The following is a 20,112-nucleotide window of genomic DNA, read 5'->3' on the forward strand; positions in this document are numbered from 1 at the left end:
AATTTTATTGGATAATGGAACGTAACTAGAATATTGTAATTTTTTTTTATTAAATTTACGGTTCTCTTCCTTTTCCCAACTCACATTTCCCAAAATGTTTCATTTGCCAACTCAGGATTTTCTCGGAAACTATTTTTTTGCACCTTTCATAAAACAAATCTAACTTAACTTGTGTTCTATAGAAGCAAGAAAATGCATTGAGAAAAATTTTTGCTCTCGGAGAACATTGAGAGTTGGGAAATGAAACAGTTGGCAAATTAAACATTTGGCAAACAATAATTCGGCGAAAAGGCAGAACCCGAGAAAATAAATTAATATATATTTTTTTAATCGGAAAACGACGGAAAATATTGCGTATTAAAAATATTGAAAAAAAGAAAATAGTCTTATTCCAAATCCTTATCTGACTTTAGGTATAAAAATGCTTTGCTCATTTAACAATACTGTTTTGGACCAGGGCTATTCTGTCAATGTGTCATGCACCACATGATCTTCAACGGGTGAACTTTGGTGATAAAATAACCCGCCTTCAGGCAGTTGGGTAAAAGTCTTCTTCCATTAAAACACTAAACCTACCTGTAATTCTAAAATATGTTTTTTTTTTTCAAATTCTACCCATCTATTTAAATACTTTTTAATGTATAATATAACAACTATAGTAACATTGTTGTAGGGTAGAGTCTTGAAAGTAAGCAATAGATGAACGAGTTAGTTTGAAGGCCGACGCGAAGGGGAGGCATTCGATAATATTGCACTTTTGGCCGAGACTAAACATTGTGCTTTTCACGAGGAAATAAAAAATATTTATCACAAAACAAACAATAAGAATCCAATGACTGCGTTGCTTCTGCCGTGTGACACTCTTTACCGGCCCGGATAATACCGACATGGAAATACCGACCTGATTTTTCTTGTACACGCCCATAGAAACTCGGGTTCGGGTTCAGTTTGTATGGGCGTTTACACGAATAATCGAGTCGGAATTTCCATGTCGGTACTATCTGGGCCGGTAAATAGTGTCACCACTCCCGTCAATTTTATACTCAACGCCGTACATAGATTCCAAAAAAACTACTCATGTGTTGCCAATAAAATGAAAAGTTTTGCATCAGTAAGTTTTAACTTTTCTAAATAACATACATAAGTAATTTTATTTATATATAAATGTAAAGTTAAAATTAAATGCAATCGCATAAATAAATAATTTCATGTCAATATTAATTTCACCTACAGATATTTAGCTAAAACTGTTTTGTAGTAGAAAAGTTCATATTACAGTGGTAATACCTCAGGTATTAACAACATTTGGATACTATTTATATTAATCTCATAATTTGCGTAACTATATACTATACTAAGCGGCACAAAATTTAGCCCACTCTCTATGCAAAATTACCTATAACTGCATACATTTGCGGGTGAGATTTTTGCCGCTCAGTATATTTATAACTTTTTTTGGTATGCACATAAAGATATTGACAACAAATCACGTATGGCAAACTTTAAAGTAAACATGGCGGCCACAGGGCCACCATGACATCTCCAATGGTCACTTCATTTGGCATCCGACGTTTGGATTGATCGAATGTTTTCTATACTCGTTATAATTTTCGTTGTTGAGTTTTTGTTTCCTGTTAAGTTTTTGTTATTGTGTTTTGTTCGTGGGTTTTGCGTTTACGCAAGTAACATGGAACCGGTAACAGGTCCCTCTCACAGAGAGGAGAATCTTCCTCGTCCTCCACCAAGGAAGCGTCCTAGAAGTCATATGAGTGTCAGTGAGAAAATTATGGTACTGAACTGTTCTAAATATACCCAGAATACATGGCCCGAGGACAAATGTTGGTCACTAGACTGTACAAAAAAAGTGGCTGAAATATTGGGCATATGTGACAAAACAGTGAGAAATATTGTAAAAGAGAGCAAAACGAATGAAAAGTTGAGTCCTCCCACGAAACCCGGCCGCAAATTTGCAGTATACGACAAACTTGACGATTTTACCTACGCTGCTATTAGACGTATTGTTCATCAATTTTTTTCATCGCAATGAGCCACCAACCGTTGAAAAGGTGAGCAATTTATCTTCCTTATATTAGCAGATATTACTCATGACTCATTTCAGTATGTGTTTGCGTGGACAATGCTATAATATATCATTATAGCATTGTCAGGTTTTACAAAAATCAAAATCATTTATTATCAATAACTGTTACATAATGAACACATGCAAACATATATACATAGGTACAGATGTCAAAAGAACAGGCATGACTCGTCATTGCAAATTTCATATAATAATAATAATTCAATAATAATAATGACTTATTTCGAATAGATATTTTATATTTAATACTTATTTATAGTAATTATAGTTTTACAAAGAAGGAATGTTTTATTCTTTATCAAACTTACTATAGTCATTGGAAAGATACTCCTTAATGCTGTATATCGTTATCTCTCGCAGGAGCGCTCTCACTCTTCGGCGAAACAGCATCACTCTTTATGGCTTTTACCGCATAGGGTAGCTTATTATACAGGATTCTACCCATGGCTTCCGAGTCCTCTTTGACAGTTTGGATCTAGATGGAGCCGCAGCTAGAATGCTAAGGCAATCTTTCGTAACTCTAGGATTAATTAGCTCTTATTTTGAATTCGTGAATGTGAGTCTTAACGTAGAGTATTATCTCGAATATAAAAAATGACATGGATGTCAATATGTTTTGTTGATAGAAGTGATCTCTGCAAGAATCCCTGTACGCGGCGCCCACCAGTATGCTGAGTGCTTGCTTTAGCATTTTCTGCACACGTAAAATTATCCGAGGAACCCCCCCCCCCACCCCCATAGGAGGATTCCATAACGAAATTATCGAGAGGTTTTAATTGACGTAGTGCAAATATGCAAATATGCAAGTTGTGAATGATGATGCGGACCTACCAAATTTGTCACCAATTACGCTGCGGCGGGTGCTGAAGCATCTAAATTTTAAATATGCTAGTCGGAAATGCCAGAGCTGCCTCATCGACCGAGCAGATATTATAATGTGGAGAAAAAGATATCTGGTGAAAATCAAGCAATACCGCAGAGAGGGAAGAACCCCGTATTACGTAATTGTATAGGTGTATATTAATAATTTATTAAGAAAAAACCAGTACCCTGCTGTATCAGACTTGCCTACCGGTTTTGGCTATTCAAAAGTTTTCACACAAATCAATATACCTATTAAATAATTTATCATAGTCAGTTATCATTGGTATTTGTATTAAATGAAATTATTGTGAGTTGAGTGAACCCTTGAAATTATCTTAAAATATTTTTTAGGCCATTGTAAATTTTTTCAAATGTAGTTTCATCATCATCATCTTCTCAGCCGTAGGACGTCCACTGTTGGACATAGTCCTCCCCCACAGACCTCCAGTTGCTTCGGTTGGCAGCGGCCTGCATCCACCGTGAACCCGCAGCTTTAACCAGGTCATCTGTCCATCTTGTTGGACAGCGTAGCGTAGGACGTCCACCAACAAGATGGACGGAATGTAGTTTAAAATCATTTTTTAATTATGTATCTTCCTAATGTAAATGTTGTGTTAATCTTATTATACTCGTATGTATGTATCAGTGATAGTGATCATAATATGTAATTATAAAGTTATCATGTTTACAGGTTACACAAAGAGCAAGGTTTGGCAAGATCCCCAGGTTTTAGAGGTACCATCCCGGCAAACCTTTTTAGAAGGACTTACAACAGGCCTACGTGCACCCTCAGGAAAGGGGAGACGACTGATAATTATCAGCCATATTGGCAGCGACGAAGGCTATGTGGAGGGAGGCTTGTTGTCATTTGAATAAAAAAAAATGTGATGATTATCACAATGAGATGAACTCCGAACATTTTGAAGAGTGGCTGGCTAGTATTCTGCGGAAGCTGAAGCCAAACTCCGTGATTATTATGGACAATGCTCCGTACATACCACTCTAGAAAGTTAGAAAATGGGCCCACAAGTAAATTGAGGACGGGCCAAATTATCAAGTGGTTGCAAGAAAAAGGCCAAAAGGAAAGGGGAAAGGGGAAGGGGGGGGGGTTGAGTGTGATGTGAGTATGGTTAGAAGTTGAGAGAGAGAGTGTGGTTAGAGTTGTGGGAGTTAATAAAAAACTAAAAGCCAAAATGAGAAACTGGCTGTTGATGAAATGGCAGCTGCTCTTAATATAACAATATCAAGACTCACCCCTTATCACTGCGAGTTAAATGCAATAGAGTTGATGTGGGAACAGGTGAAAGGCCATGTAGCAAACAATAATACATCTTTTAAGATGGCAAAACTTGGGATAATCTTAACACTTAAATAACATAAAAATATGATTATGACTATTTTTTATTAATGTGCATATTTTGGTTACATGTGGAACGTCACATTGACAATGACACTTGTGACAGTGAGGTTCGGCCATCTTTGGTAACTTTTTTGGAATCTATACAGGATGTCCCACGGCTATGCCGCATGGAGGGAAAGTACCTTAAATATTGTATATGGAACATTTTACTGAAATAAGCGGTATTTTAATTTAATAAGAAAAAAATTGAACCGCCGAAAAAACTGAAAAGCCAAAAATAATACTTTTTTGTTTGACCTTAAAATATGTACCAGTTTGAAGTCGTTGCCTCAGCGCGAGCCAGGACGAGTGGACCTATAGTCGTCTACCTGATGGGCTTCTATCATTTGCTTTTCACTTTTTTCGGCGGTTCAATTTTTTGTTAAATTTTTATTTTATGCTTTTTTCCCAAATGTATATAATACCAACTTCAAGCTATACCCTATCTAATAAAAAAAGAATTATGAAAATCAGACTACTCTGTAAAAAGTTATGCCTGGTCATACAGTACAATCAGCGACTGAAAATCAATCATTGCCTGTTTTCCAACCCTTAGGGTAGGAATATTTTTTCCAAATTTAAATGGGACCATTCTCGGGGTATACGCTTTCCAATAAAAAAAGAATCATCAAAATCGGACTACTCTGTAAAAAGTTATGCGTGGTCATACATAAATATATATACGCTGGGTCGACGTCACTTATTTTGACTTCGAGAAAGCTTTCGACCGCGTCGATAATGATGTCCTATTAAGTAAGCTTGATGACATTGGATTTTCTCTTAAGTTGCTCAATCTGTTTGCCAGTTACCTACGCGATCCTCAACAATATGTTCAACATGGATGTTTCGTTTCATAACGATATCACACTCGTTCTGGCGTCAGCCAAGGTTCCGTGTTGGGGCCTCTCTTATTTGGCCTGATGGTTAACGACCTAGAATAAGTAAGTAACTAAGTGCCTTCTGTATGCTGAAGACCTCAAGCTTATTTATGGTGTGAAGGATGTAGCGGACTGTCTCTCCTTGCAGGAAGATATTGATTCCGTGTTGAAGTGGAGTATAGTCAACAAGCTGTCGTTTAATACGACGAAGTGTTGCGTGTGTACATTTGGGCGAAGTTGCCCCTTTGCATGCGCAATACTTCCTTGACAACAATGTCATTGATCGTGTCTACTCTATGAAGGATCTAGGTGTAGTGTTTGATACGCGCCTTACCTTCCATGAGCATATTCGTGCACTTGCCAGTAACTGCTACAAAAGGCTGTGTTTCGTGCTCCATAATTGCAGGGATTTCCATGAACCCGGAGTTATAAAACTACTTTTTAATGCCTTAGTGCGGAGTAAATTGGAGGCGTCTTCTCTTATTTGGAATCCATATGAAGCCACATATGCTTTACTCTTAGAAAAAATACAGAAGTGTTTCCTTAGGTTTCTCGACAAGAAAATATTTGGATATTATCCGTATATGTATCCCACAAAATTTTTACTGGGCTTGAGGTGAGGCGAAATAACAATCTTCTCGTCACGGTCTGCCGTTTGTTGCGCGGAGAGTCGGACGTTATCCAACTAGTTCGTACAGTACTACGGCTGCGCGTCCCTGACGTCCCCCGCGTCCAGCTCCGGCCCCGGGAGGGCGCGTTGCTTGCGGTGCCGGCGGCGCGCACGGTGTCGCGCCGACACGCGCCAATACCGCGCGCACTCACTCTTCTGAATGCTCTCTTGGCGTCTGTACCTGAATGTGACCTTTTTGAGTGGAAATGGGTAGCTGTTTGTCGAGAATGTCTGAGGTTTTGTGAGGCGACGGACAACAGGCAGACCACCGTACGCGTATAAGTTTGGTAACTACTCATAATTGTCATTTTGTAAGTGTTGTTTCTGCTGTTAATATTGTTATTATATTTTTTATAATATAATTGTTATTAATTGATAGTATAGTAGTTTATTAAGTAACCTGGTTTCTCGGTGTATTGGTTTGCTGTAAAACCGTGTAAACAAATTGAATAAGAAATAAATACGCGTCGACTTGAGAACCTCCTCCGTTTTTTTCGTCGGTTAAAAAAAAAGAAAAAAATGCTTCATCATACGGATTATTTTTTGCTAAATAGCATAGTGTCAGAAATAAAAGGAAACCCATGATTTTTTAACCATTGATGTGAAATTTTGTTTTTTGTTTGCAAGCACTGCTGCTTCACGGCAGGATTAGCGAGCAAGAAAGCAGGAGTGCGTGAACTTAGAAACTTATTTTTTTCACAATTTCAAGTAATTGCAGACTTGGGTATATATTAAGTTGAACTTCAAAAGATACAATCAAGTAAAGATACATTTACAACAGGTTTTACGTAGTTTTAGATGTATACATACATACGTACCACTGTTTATAATAATAATAATATTAGCTGTTCATTGCACGCAATTATGTTAAAAATCTCTTACCATCAGGAGATCCACTTGCTCCTTTGCCATCCAGTCGAATAAAATAAATAAATAAATGAATAAATAATAAATTACCTACTATTTGAATAACAATAAGATGGTTGGTAGTAGCAATCCGGGCGGACCTTGCACAAGATCCTACCACCTGCATAGTCTAGTCCGGAATTCGTAGTTGGCAATAGACACTACTGCCCACACTCACAACAAACGAAAACTAGAAAAAAATGAGATTAGCTACCTAATTAAATCAAGTAGGTATGTTTGAAACACCGTGCATTCAATTTTAATGTTTCATTATGTCAAAATCTCACGATATTTTAGTATCACGAGCGCTATTAATATTATGAATAACAAGATTTTGCCCACGGCTTCACCCGCGTGCAAGTCTGTTATCTTGCGCTCTTCCCTCGGGAATTGTGCATTTATTCCGGGATAACAAGTAGCCTATGTCATTCTCTAGCCCATAAATCATCTATCACATCGATCCGTCGATCCGTTTCGACGTGAAAGACGGACAAACACACAAACACACACACTTTCGTATTAAAAATATTAGTAAGTATGCAATATGGATGTTCAAAAGCAAAAAAAAAGGTGATGAACCTTTTATTATTGTTATGTCCGAGCACGACACGTAAGTAGGTACCTACTTACTACTAAGGTAGCTAATGAAAAATACAGTAAAATTACTTTGTGCTACGCAAAACGCCATAAATTACATATGAAAATACATTTTCCGGGCACAAATTTTCACCCATCTGTGAATACAAAATAGAAAGTATTAAAATCGTGACGCACGAAAGTGTGTTGTCGTCACGTGAGCCAAGGGAAATCCATTACCCCGGAACGAATGCGGCGGGACACGCGGCGCAAAAACTAACTAGAGCGAACTATATGTGTTCAATCCATTGGTTACCTATATCTATCCCGGTATGTATCGCGCTAAGTTAGTGTGAGACGAAGTGCAGACAAGAAGGCAAGGGTCTACGAGTAGTATATTAATTCGATACTTAAAAACTTAGAATATAAACTAATTTTTGTTTCCTTTCCTCTAGCTCCGTACTCGACTTTTTACCTTATTGTATGGAAATTAATTTAAGGATGTATTTATCTTTTTCTAGTCAAATCGATGAATCATTTTTAGGGTTCCGGAGCCAAAATGGCAAAAACGGAACCCTTATATTTTCGCCATGTCTGTCTGTCTGTCTGTCTGTCTGTCCGCCCGCGGCTTTGCTCAGGGATTATCAATGCTAGAAAGCTGTAATTTTGCACGAATATATATGTTAACTATGCCGACAAAATGGTACAATAAAAAATTAAAAAAAAATATTTTTTGAGTTCCTCCCATAGACGGAAAGGGGGTGATTTTTTTCTCATCCAATCTTTTAGTGTAGGGTATCGTTGGATAGGTCTTTTAAAACCATCACGGAGTTGCTAAAACGATTTTTCGATTTAATGATAATTTTGCAAAATATTCAACTTTAAAGTGCAAATTTTCAATAAAATCGAGCGCCCCCCCCCCCTCTAAAATCTAAACCAGTGGGTGGAAAAATTTGAAAAAAATCAGGATGGTAGTAAGTATATCAAACTTACAAGGAAAACTATAACGGTTAAGTTTCCTTGAGAATTATTAGCAGTTTAAGAGTTAATAGCAGCCTAAGGTATAAAATATACCTAAACTTGGAATATTCCGTACAAAATACGAAATCCTCAGAAAAATATAACTTAATTTTTTCGTAATGGCTACGGAAACCTATTTCGGGCGTGTCCGACATGCACTTGGCCGGTTTTCTTAAAAATATTATGATAGGTTAACCATACACATAGACATACTTGGATGTGTTTGCGTTTTTGTAGAGTCAGCAGCAAAGTGGAAGAGCGGTTACGGTACTTAAAATGACACGACTCACACACGACTCTCGTCTACTCTAGGGTAATAAGAGAGTGTGAGCACCACAACTGTTCATTTACTTCTGCTGATGGCTGTACTTGTACTAGAAACAACCATAACATAAGTTCATTGAGTTAACCTAACGATATACGTAGCGTTTCACTTTGCGTGATTACGTCCCGGAATTTTATTTATATGATTGAAGCCTAACTACCGTACCATGCTGAAACCGGTCGTCCATACCGCACCATTCTGGAACCATTTTAGCGTATCACACCTATGTCGGTCGAGCAGGACTCGTTAGTGGTAGCAAGCTGGAATTCTGCTTATTTGATAAGCTAGGAGAACTAGTGAGAACCTTATAAGGGTGTGGCAAAGTTACACAAATTTACAAAACTTACAAAATTGGTTAAGGAATATCATAACTAAACTATTTATAGTACTTTCATAATACCTTGAGAGCTGTAATTATATTTAATAAAGGTTTAGGGGCTGTTTCACCATCCATTGATTAGTGTTAACTGACGGTTAAATGTGATGCCGTCTCCGTCTATTCGAACAAAACAAATAGAGACGGCATCACATTTAACCGTCAGTTAACACTAATCAATGGATGGTGAAACAGCCCCTTAATTATAGACTACAAAGAACCATGAAAATAATTTTCTAACAGTCTTAAGTCGGTGCCTCAGCACGAGCCAGCAGGAGTGATAGAAGCCCAATATTACTCGTATAGTATGTAGGTGAGGTAGACGACTATAGGTCCACTCCTGCTGGTTCATGCTGAGGCACCGACCTCAGACTGGTAGAAAATTATTTTCATGGTTTTTTTGTAGTCGGTTAAATGTTTTGTTATATTTTTTTCTTAACACAATGTTTTTGTTGGGATATATGGGGTCTGTTCTTTTCCTACACCTTCATACATAATATTAGAATATACGTAATTGGCAATAAAGCCGACACAGAATTGACTAGTAAAGTGATTTATACTAAAGATTAGCACAGATTACATTTCAAGGAAAATAGAATCGTATCGGTATATTTGGAGGATGTATTGCCGAGCTCCGCGCATGTTAGCCGTGCACTCGATCAGTGCATATATTGATCTACATGACGAGCCTTTACGAACCGAGCATCGTTACGCGCATCTAACTTGTCAGAATGGAGAGGACCATTAAAAAATATTCGTGTGTGTGTTAAGTTACTGTCGTGTACGTTTAAAAAAAATAACAGTTGTGTAAAAAGATAGCAAAATAGTTTTTTTGTGTCACAAGGGAGAAAAATGGTGTATTCACGGCGAGGGCGTACATTGAATCCAGAATGTAGCGAAATATTCTGCAATAGAATCCTGAGCGTAGCGAGGGATTCTAAAGTAGAATCCTGAGCGTAATGAGGGATTCAAGTGTTAACGTCCAATATGAAAATAATTTAGCTCCCGAGTGGCTCATACAAGTTTTCACAACGAGCATTAAGGAACTTGAAAAAAAAAATCTAAATATTTTTAAAGAACAACCAGTATAGAAAAAGGCGTGGCTTTACAATTATCAACTTCAATAAATGGCATTTGCAATAAAAGACTTAGAAAAGCCTTGAACAGAAAAGTCGCACTTTGCTTCCTCTCGTCAGGGAGGAAAAGTTACTTTTAAGGAGGAGAGGTGTGAAAAAAATATTTTATTCATAATTATTAAAATATTTGTGAAAAAAATATATAGTTGCCATTTTAACCCCCGACGCAAAAAGAGAGGTGTTATAAGTTTGACCTCTATGTTGGTGTGTGTCTGTATGTCTGTCTGTGGCACCGTAGCTCTTAAACGGGTGGACCGATTTGAATGCGGTTTTTTTTATTTGATAGTATAAGAAAGTTGACATAAATATGAGCACAAAATTACCGGTGCAAAACGGTAAGTTTTTATTTGCGATAATTTGTTCTAACCTCCAAATATTTCATTATCTTGAATGGCTGTGCTGAGAAAAACATTTGTTTCGCAATTAAATGACTACATGTGTCTAAAGTAAAAATAAACATAATCAAGCCGGTGCCTCCCTGCATCATGGTTAATATCTAATTTAACTAGAAATTGAAACTTCACAATTTTGAAGCCTTGATTAAACATAATTAATAAGAAATTAAATGAATACTCGTATACTAGCGGACTTATGTAGTTCTTTGCTTGTTCTGTGCTGTTAAACCCCGCTACTTAGCAAGTTTTCATAATTACTAATTAGCTTGAAGTTTTGTTGAAAGAGTGTTTAGCGAGTAGATTACAATTGTTAAGTTGCTTATATATAGTACACCTAGCACCTCTAGTTTTATTTTAGTTTAGTTTTAAGTTTCTACTGATACTGTTTTCTTTATTTTATTGTACTTTAATTTTGTAATTTGTATGTACCTGGTCTGAAAATAAAATAATAATTATAATAATAATTATTAAAATAATTATATTCTCTTTATTTATTTTTTATTCTTAGGATTAGGTTTTTATAATAGTTCTAAGAAGTAAAATACAGAAAAGTACATACAAAATAAAAATAAAAGACCTAACCTAGTTTGCCGCCGGTAACGGGGCAGGGCCCAAACTACGGGTGGTCAGGGCCGCAGTGAGGAACCTCCGGACGATGCGTGCCGTGTCCAGAAGTACCGCCTTCTGTATCTGGCCCTTGATCCAGCCATCTAGCGAGAGTCTCTTGAGATGTTGGTCGAGACTCTTCGCTATCAGGCCGTTTGCCGAAACGACTATCGGGACAATGATCGTCGAGTCAACATCCCACATAGCAGTCACCTCGTGAGCCAAGTCGAGGTACTTGCTGAGTTTGTCCTTCTCGGCCTTCACGAGGTTCTCGTCATGTGGGATGGTGATGTCGACGAGCACTGCCTGGCGGTTTGATCGATCTGTCAGCACGATATCAGGTTTATTGGCTACAATAGTCCTGTCCGTGATGACAGATCGATCCTAATAGAGCGTGGCACGACTATTGTCGAGAACTGGCGCAGGGACATACCTATAATACGGCACCTCAGAGTCTACAAGGCCGTATCGAAGAGCAAGTTGCTGGTGGATAATCCTGGCTACTAAGTTATGTCTATGCAAATACTCACCGTTAGCAAGATGAGAACAACCAGAGATAATATGCCTGAGTGACTCCCCAGGACGGTGGTATGCCCGACAAATGTCGACCGTACCGTCCTTCAGGATATACCTCGGGTAGTTGTTCGTCATGATAACTTCGTCAGCAATTGCACACACAAAACCCTCGGTTTCCCCAAAGAGGTCCCCGAAACGTAGCCAGGTTCGCTCTGAGGTTAGCTCGCCCTTTCTGCCAATGAATTGTATGTCTTACCATCGCTCGAAACCGCATCTAAATAGGTCATCCAACCATCTCTGTCTCGGATTGCCGCGGCGCCAATGGCCATCTTTGGACATCTAGGTACTGAGTGGTAACGCATGCTGACCTCTCTGGGTGCATGCCAAGGTCAAACCCAAATTAATCCTGGTGGTAATTTTGTCTACATCTGCGATGTTATAACTTTGGAGCGGAGTGGTGTTGTGGACCCAAACCCAAAATGCTGCATTCCATAGCTGTTTGGCAAATTATCAAATCGCACTTCTGAATCTCAGTCGAGGACCGATGTTTCAGCATCGTAGAATAAGACGGATAGTAGGTATGCACTATGCACATGTCAACTAGATGACACTTGAGTGACAATAGAAGCTTACATTTTAATAGCTCCTTTATGGACCAAAAGCGTCGTACAACCTCTTTATCTTTACCTGTTAGTAAAAGAAACTATCCCACGCAAAGACAATTTCCAAATAAATGTACTCCTGGACTTAATGTATTTCCAAAATTTCTTAATTTTTAACTAATACTAATACGTCTTTGTATGCACGATGTGTAGACAGTTTTGGCAGACGAACTGACGGACAGATAATAAATTTATCTTATAACAGTTCCGCGTTTTTCTTTTGAGTTTACTATTTTTTTTAATACTGATATTTAGCTGTTCTATGTTGCACAAACTGAACAGTTTTGCGCTCGACTCTTGAGGGACGAAATTAACTGAGTCCAAATTTTCTTACTGGCGTAAAATAGGGCATGCTGTTGGGCCATTTAAAATTACTTAAGCACTGGTGGCGCACCCATTGTCCCAGCATTCAGTGTGGATGAAGGGTTAACAAAGGGGCGATTTGACCCAATTAGATATTTCTCTCATTACAAGGATGGTGCTCGCAGCGGGTGGGTTGGGACTCCGGACGTGTTTTCTGTTAGTACAAGTGCGAATTTGGCCGAAAATTAATTTGTGAGGCGTTTAATCGCTATCGTTAGCACCATTAAAACTACACTTAATTAAAATTACTTTATAGATCTCATGTAATGACTGTGTAAGCACTATTAACTATTATTGCTGGCTCTCAGACAATATTGAGTTGCTTACATCAAGGATACCAGCAAGGAGTAAATATTTTTTATTAACTTTACAGGGCCGCACATCAAAGGCAAAAAAAAATGTTAAGTTTTGGTACAAAACCGCAGTGTAGGTACATTATAATCTACAAAGCTAAAACTGAAGAACTTTATGATTGTTTTGCCACAAGTACATTTCTTTTACTCTTTTTAGTGACTTACGATGATTACAATTAACATTAGTACATTACGTTTGGAAAACTGTGTTGTAATTCAGACATACAATCCTCTTTGTAACTATTCAATGTTAGTATAATAAGGAGTTATGCCGAGGAATGCAAAGGTTTTTAAAAAGACTATGGCGTACCTAAAGTTGGTACCTATATTATTCACCCCAGTGCACCCTTACTTACAATGTTTTTCCAAGTCTTAACTTTTAAACGCAAAGGAGTTGATATACAAGGATAAGAGCTAAATAAAACTTAATTTTATTTCTTGCAAAATCATGATTGTAACGCAAAATTGACAAAAAGTGGGTTACATACAATGATAATATGTCTTGCAGATGTCTATGTAGCAATTCGGTAACCTAGTATAAAAGTTACTTAATCTGCAGGTTTTGAGTTAGCTAACCCAAATGTTGGCCACACCTTAACGAAGTAAATTAAAAGCTACACTTGTGTATAGTAACAAGAATAAGGAATTGTGGGTAAGATCATTTCAAATATTCCTTGATATTGGATCTAAGCATTCAGATGCTACTAGAATGCTACAATACCTACAGTCGACTAGATACATAATGTATCTACTTATGATATTGGAATAAGGTAAGAAAATCAATATTTTCGCAGTAGTAGTTCCTTGTAATCCAACTACTTAGGCGAAGTCTAGACGTACAATAATTACTGTGATCTACTAACATTTATTGTCATATTTATTGATCATCTAGTCTAGGTATTGATGAAAGACAATATTTATTACGGAAATCTTTATAGTTTTGTGGATTCTATAATGACAGCTTAGAACAAATATTGTCATCTGTCAATATACTAGACTACACGTATAATAAATACTGCGTGCGATATGTTTTAGTACGCATCGCGACAGCAGCTACGATGGCGACTGCGCTTTTGAAAGAGGTCATTCTAAATAACGTAATGTCAAAGCAGCTTAGCGTAATGTTTTTTTTTATTATTTGAAGCTAAATTTAGTTTGATGCTCTGTTTTAATTCTTTTTGTAAAACCAAATGCAAAAATATTAGCCAGATAAGCTTTAGTTTTTCCATATCGATTATGCATCTGAACTCCACGAAACACGTTGTAGTAGTACTACTGACGTGTTAAATATTGCACGTGTAGCCTTGCCGCCGTGTTGTATGAACAGAATATGATCCATCATTATTTACCATATTGATGGACCAAAGTATGTAGGTTTGCACGTCTAACCTTTTCTTTAGTAGGTCATAACAAAGGCCTAACTAAAGGTCTTATTTTAAACTCAGTCGAATGTAGCGTCGTAAAGATTATACCTTGACAAGTTCGTAGCTGACACTCGGTAGAACCCAGTCACTACTTATTACTTAAACATTACCGTTTTGTTTTTGATTTTAAGACTGATAAACTAACCAACAAAAAGTTGGAAAACCTCTGACTTTGTCACTTCAAAGTTCAATATCTCAAAAACGGCTGAACCGTATTGATAAAACATGTCTAAGAACCATCGCTAGAAAACCTGCTTTCAATTTAACAAAAACCGCATTCAAATCGGTCCACACGTTTAAGAGCTTTGGTGCCACAGACAGACAGACAGCCACACATAGCGGTCAAACTTATAACACCCCTCTTTTTGCGTCGGGGGATAAAAAGGATGAATATTAAAGGTTGGAGTGAATGGTGAACTGAAAGAGATCCCTTTATGGGATAATTTTGTACATCGGTCACACAATGTAAACTATTATTTTCATGTGTTTTATAAAAACTCATACAATAGGCTAGGAATCCTAAAGAAATCGAATTAGTCCGTAGTCTTTTATCAATGAAAGAAATCCCAAACTCAAAAAACCCGACATCGGTCACTTCAAAGTTCAATATCTCAGAAACAGCTAAACCGATTTTAATGAAGCATATCTAAAACCATCGCTAGGAAAACTGCTTTTAAATAAATAAATAAAAACCATTCAAATCGGCCCACCCGTTTAAGAGCTACGGTACCACAGACAGACACACAAACACACATAGCGGTAAAACTTATAACCCCTGTTACCCTTTTTTTGCGTCGGGGGTTAATAAAACAAAAAATGATGAAGGTATAGCCCTTTAAAGCTTCACCTGACGTCACGCCGTGGGACTCTTTTTAGTACGGTGTGACCTCCCACTCCCGAACCTTGTCACCTTCATCTTTGTCATGTGATTGACATAAGAAAAAATACGTGTCCAATATCTCCTGATAATCTAACTGCGGACTTTGGTCGTTTAGTAGAATCATTTTTTTTTTTAATTAGTTTGAGTAAAATGTTTGCATGTTTGCTCATGGTAAATAATATTTCAAGCTTTTAGCTAAATATTTTTTTCCATTGTGAAAAGATGCAAAAGCACCGTGTAGTGGTTGTGTCCACCTTCATTCTTTTGGCTGTTGTTTTTGAGATAATTAAGTGTTATACGTTATTTAAAAAAATAGGTATATTAGGTTTTGTTCGATTCTAAATATTTTGAGGATATTATCAATATTATTATTATTGTTTCGGGCTAATTCGTAGGTAGCCCTTCCTCTGGGAGCACACGCCACCGAAACATGTCGAGCTATACTCGATTGAAGACGTGAGGTTCTCTTGGTTTTATTTCACTTAATATAGGCGAGTGATGCCCACAGTACAAGCTTTGCTTAAGTAGATTGGTACTAGGTCAATGGTGTCAATTGCCCCGTGATATTTATTTTTCATCACACTTGCTCGTCAATGATACTAAAGGACAATGGGCTCAATTATTCCCGCGGGAATTATTGATTTACGTATAGTTTTTCTTCTCAAGGGAGTTATGACTTTAGTTTTAGAAAGTAATTAGGTAGTAAGTACGTCATTTCAGACTAAAGAGGTTTCAAGTCACCCAAAGTTTTATTTACATCTTTAAAACTTAACTACAACCCAATTTTACACCATACATTTTTTCTACGCATCAGGAAACTTCGTTATTTTTATATTTTAAATTTGTATCAAATTGTTTTGCAATAATTTTAGTAAATGTTTTTTAAACATGCTGGAATAATTAAATAGCTTAGCATTATCTATGGTAGACGACTCGAAAAAAGTGACAATCAGGGGTGCTACTACGTAATTCTTAAAAAGATGTTCGTATCGTATAGAAGTCGTAGTTAAGTTTCATCAAGATAGATTTATTTGTGCAATAGATGAACTCATATTATCTACCGAAGGCCTCCCCTTCGGGTCGGCGTTCAAACTAACTCCTTCATTTATTGTTTACTGTCCAGCCTTTACAACAATGTACTATATTTTGATTCCGTTTAGGAGTAAAACACTCGTCTCATTTCTCAAGATTTCGTTTAACATACAAATTAATGTGTTGGCAAGAATTTTATTAATGTATTAACAAATTGTATTTATTTACCAAATCTAGATCTTTACTGCATTCAATTGCTATTAGATTACGATTTTTTTTTGTACAGAATACACTGTAAAGGTGCCTGATTAAACGAAGTCGTATTGATGTGACAGCATGGAGGAATTAATCAATAGATTGCATATTTAATATAAATGGTTTGAAAAAAAATAGACCACACCAATGTAGCGCTGCTATCAAACCGGACACAGGAATATTTACCTAGTCATTACGTGGCACAGTACCTACGTACCTAAAACTTACTTGTTTTTCATAGAAGAAAAAAAGTTGTGCTAATACCCACAATATAAGTGCCCAATCACAATTCTGTTAAAGTATTGGATATTAGATTGCTTGCACTAGGCACTATATAGACATAATACCTTCGAATAGCCGAAGAAAATAAATCGCGTACCAGGGTTCCTCCCAAATAGTTACGAATGTCATCTTAATATTCCGTACATTTTTCAAAGAAATCAACGTGAAATTTATTATGGAAGGGCTTAGGGCACCCTGGTAGGCACAGTCAAGGTCATAAAACATATATATACGTTACCAAGACGTCAAAAATATCTGCACAGCGTTATGCCACTAACCATAAATAAAGTCGATCGCTATGGCTGTGTAGATATTTTTGACCTCGACTGTACCTAATAGGGTGACGGCATCAATCATGGACATGTTACGCACAGTAGGTATCCAGTAATGGGCAGCAAGGATTCAAAGCCATATAGCTCGCCATTCATGAACTTTACCAGTTATGATTATCAGTTATCTGCACATAAGTGTTATTAGTTTTAGAAAAAGCAGCGTCCGTTTCTTAATATTGGGTTAGCGGAAAAATATTCCATTATTGGTTCCTTGTCCATGACTAGTGCCGTCACCCTACAGTATCCTTGACTGTACCTGGCGATGAAGAAGAGCAATTACGCTGACGTTAAATAGACACAATGTAATGCTTGTACCTTTTGTAACCCTTTAACATTTAAATTTGCCAAACTTTTGACTTATTACCCGACTGCAAGGAGTGGTATTGTTTTTTCGATTTGTATTTTTGTACCTGTATTGTTTATTGTTGCTACCCTATCTAAAAAGACTAAACAAATGCAAAATTGAACTTACATAGGATTGTTGAAGCGTTTACCTTCGGCGGAGGCTTCGTTAGTCTAAAGACAACAACGTAGTTACTTATATTTTATTTACATTCATAAAGTCGACGAGATTGAAAGAGGCAATCAAGGTATGAAAGTACCGGTTCAAATTAACGTTACTGGTCTTTGCCTACTCTGGTAATGGAACGTGGGTATATAATGTCTGATTAAAATTGTGGGCGGATTACCCTGTCTGTTTCATTCACCCCTCATATGAAACACACGGAATTTCATTGGCGTCGGAATCAAGCCGGCTCTTGGAGCTGATATTTAATCCCACGCTACATATTTAATGGTCAAAGGCTCATGGATTTCCATGTAGGTATAGTTTTTTTTTATACGTTTATCGAAATGCATTTTACCGGTTTAAAATATCACCTGCGCCGTTTAAAAATGGCGTTAACGTAGCGGTCTACTTGATTGTAGATTGGGAAATGAAGTAAACTCGTTCGAAACGCGATAAATTGAGCTTCTGGATAGGGATCCAGATGCCTAGGGAGGCATCCTTAATTTGAATTTATAAAAATATAAAATTAAAATGTCAACTGTACAGTTACTATAAAGGCCCTTTTTTACTTTAATTTTTGATTAATTAATCATACAGGCTTATTAACCTGAGCTTATTCAGTTAGTCAGTCAAGTCAGTAGAAAAAAAATATTAACTTCTCATATAAAACATCACATCATTTTGGTTTTTATTATCTACTAAAAAAAAAGTAACGAGGAAATTAGAGAATATTTTAAGAAAATAAGGTCAAATCAATGTAGGCAAGGAAAAAGGACAATGATGGGTTTATTTATTTTGTTATCGATAGTCATCAAAACATTAACAATACTCTTTGATAAAAATAATATACCAAGAAAAGTGGAAGGTAAATAAAATGCAATCGTAAGTCATGCTAAAATGTTATATTCAATTCGCACAAATAATTAAGGTATGCGCGAGCCATGTTTAAAATACCATTAATATTCGCATTCTGCAGAGGTTATTCGCAAGAAAAGCTTTAGTATAAAACAACCGAGGAAAACATAATTCAGAACTTAACATTGGCGCCGAAAATAAAAGAAAATGTTTAATAAAACATTCAAATATACTCACATTTCCAGAATGTCTCCTTGGGGAACGCAAACTAGTGACTCGTGAAAAAATTATGGAGTTTCCACCAACACTAATATTACGTCCTTTCACACAAATACCGGCGTCAAAATAGTATCAGTCGAATGATAATGCGCACTAGCGTTTTTTAATCACTTCACCAGTAATACTTCCTTAGTCACACAACGATATTGCATAAACAAGTTTTGAGCTCATTAGATTTTGTGTACGCGTTCTGATTTTCACAATGCCACCTCCACGTAGGACTGCAACACGCCGTCGTTCACAATATACTGGACTGAGCAAGACCTGGCTGGCTACCCTGATATACCTTGCTCTTTCTTGCTTGTACAATTTTCAGGCAGAAATGTAGCCATCTCGCTCGCACAGCCTGAAAGAGAGCATGGTGAGAGTACTCGTAATACGTATAGGTCAATATCAAACCTCCTCGGGTTCTGGAGGCTGCAGTTAGGGTGGCCATGTATTTTTTAAATGATAATAAGTATTTTTAAGTTTTTTAACGAAATAATTTAATTTAATTTTTATTTCATTGCTTTATTTTCAGCAATTGTTTGACCTAGCTAGATTAATATTCTTATTTACCTACCTAATAATTTTCAGTAACAGTAGGTACTATTAAAATCGTAGCACTACATTGTTAAATATTACTTTAAGAAAATGAAACACAAGCAATATGTAGTAAATGTAGACGAAAAATAATTGTAAGTTTATTAAACTTCCATGCTTATTTTGACTTAATTAACGTTTTTTAAACTAAGCTCAGTCGTTTGTATGACTACCGAAAACCAAAACCGTTGTACGGTTGATTTGAAACTAGATTTTTAACAGATGTATTAATGACTCGTAAGCAGGTTACAAGACTCAAGTCCTAGAGGGAAAAAATGTGTACGCCCTAACCGATTCGCCTCGAGTCGGGCCGCACGACGCATGCGCCCAGGCGGCAGCCGAGCTCGCTGAGAGACCAACACAACCGTGCACACCCCGAAAATTAATTATTCGAAACACTACCGACCCGTTACTCAAATGATAGACATTATTCATGCCTTTTGCCATTGATTAGTCGCCGAAAGCTAACTTTCTAAAGGTACGCGTAAATCACTCAGAGTCGCACGTGTAATGCCAGTAGACTCAAATATAATTAAG

The 20,112-nt window shown here is 36.9% G+C and overlaps 1 pseudogene; it reads right to left on the reverse strand.

The window, feature by feature from the left end:
• Window positions 1-19,224, reverse strand: part of LOC141431581 (neuroligin-4, Y-linked-like) — a 46,756-nt pseudogene extending 27,532 nt beyond the window's left edge.
• Window positions 19,225-20,112: the final 888 nt, after the last annotated feature.

This window comes from Choristoneura fumiferana, chromosome Z (genome assembly GCF_025370935.1).
Source record: "Choristoneura fumiferana chromosome Z, NRCan_CFum_1, whole genome shotgun sequence".
NCBI classification, from domain to species: Eukaryota; Metazoa; Arthropoda; class Insecta; order Lepidoptera; family Tortricidae; genus Choristoneura; species Choristoneura fumiferana.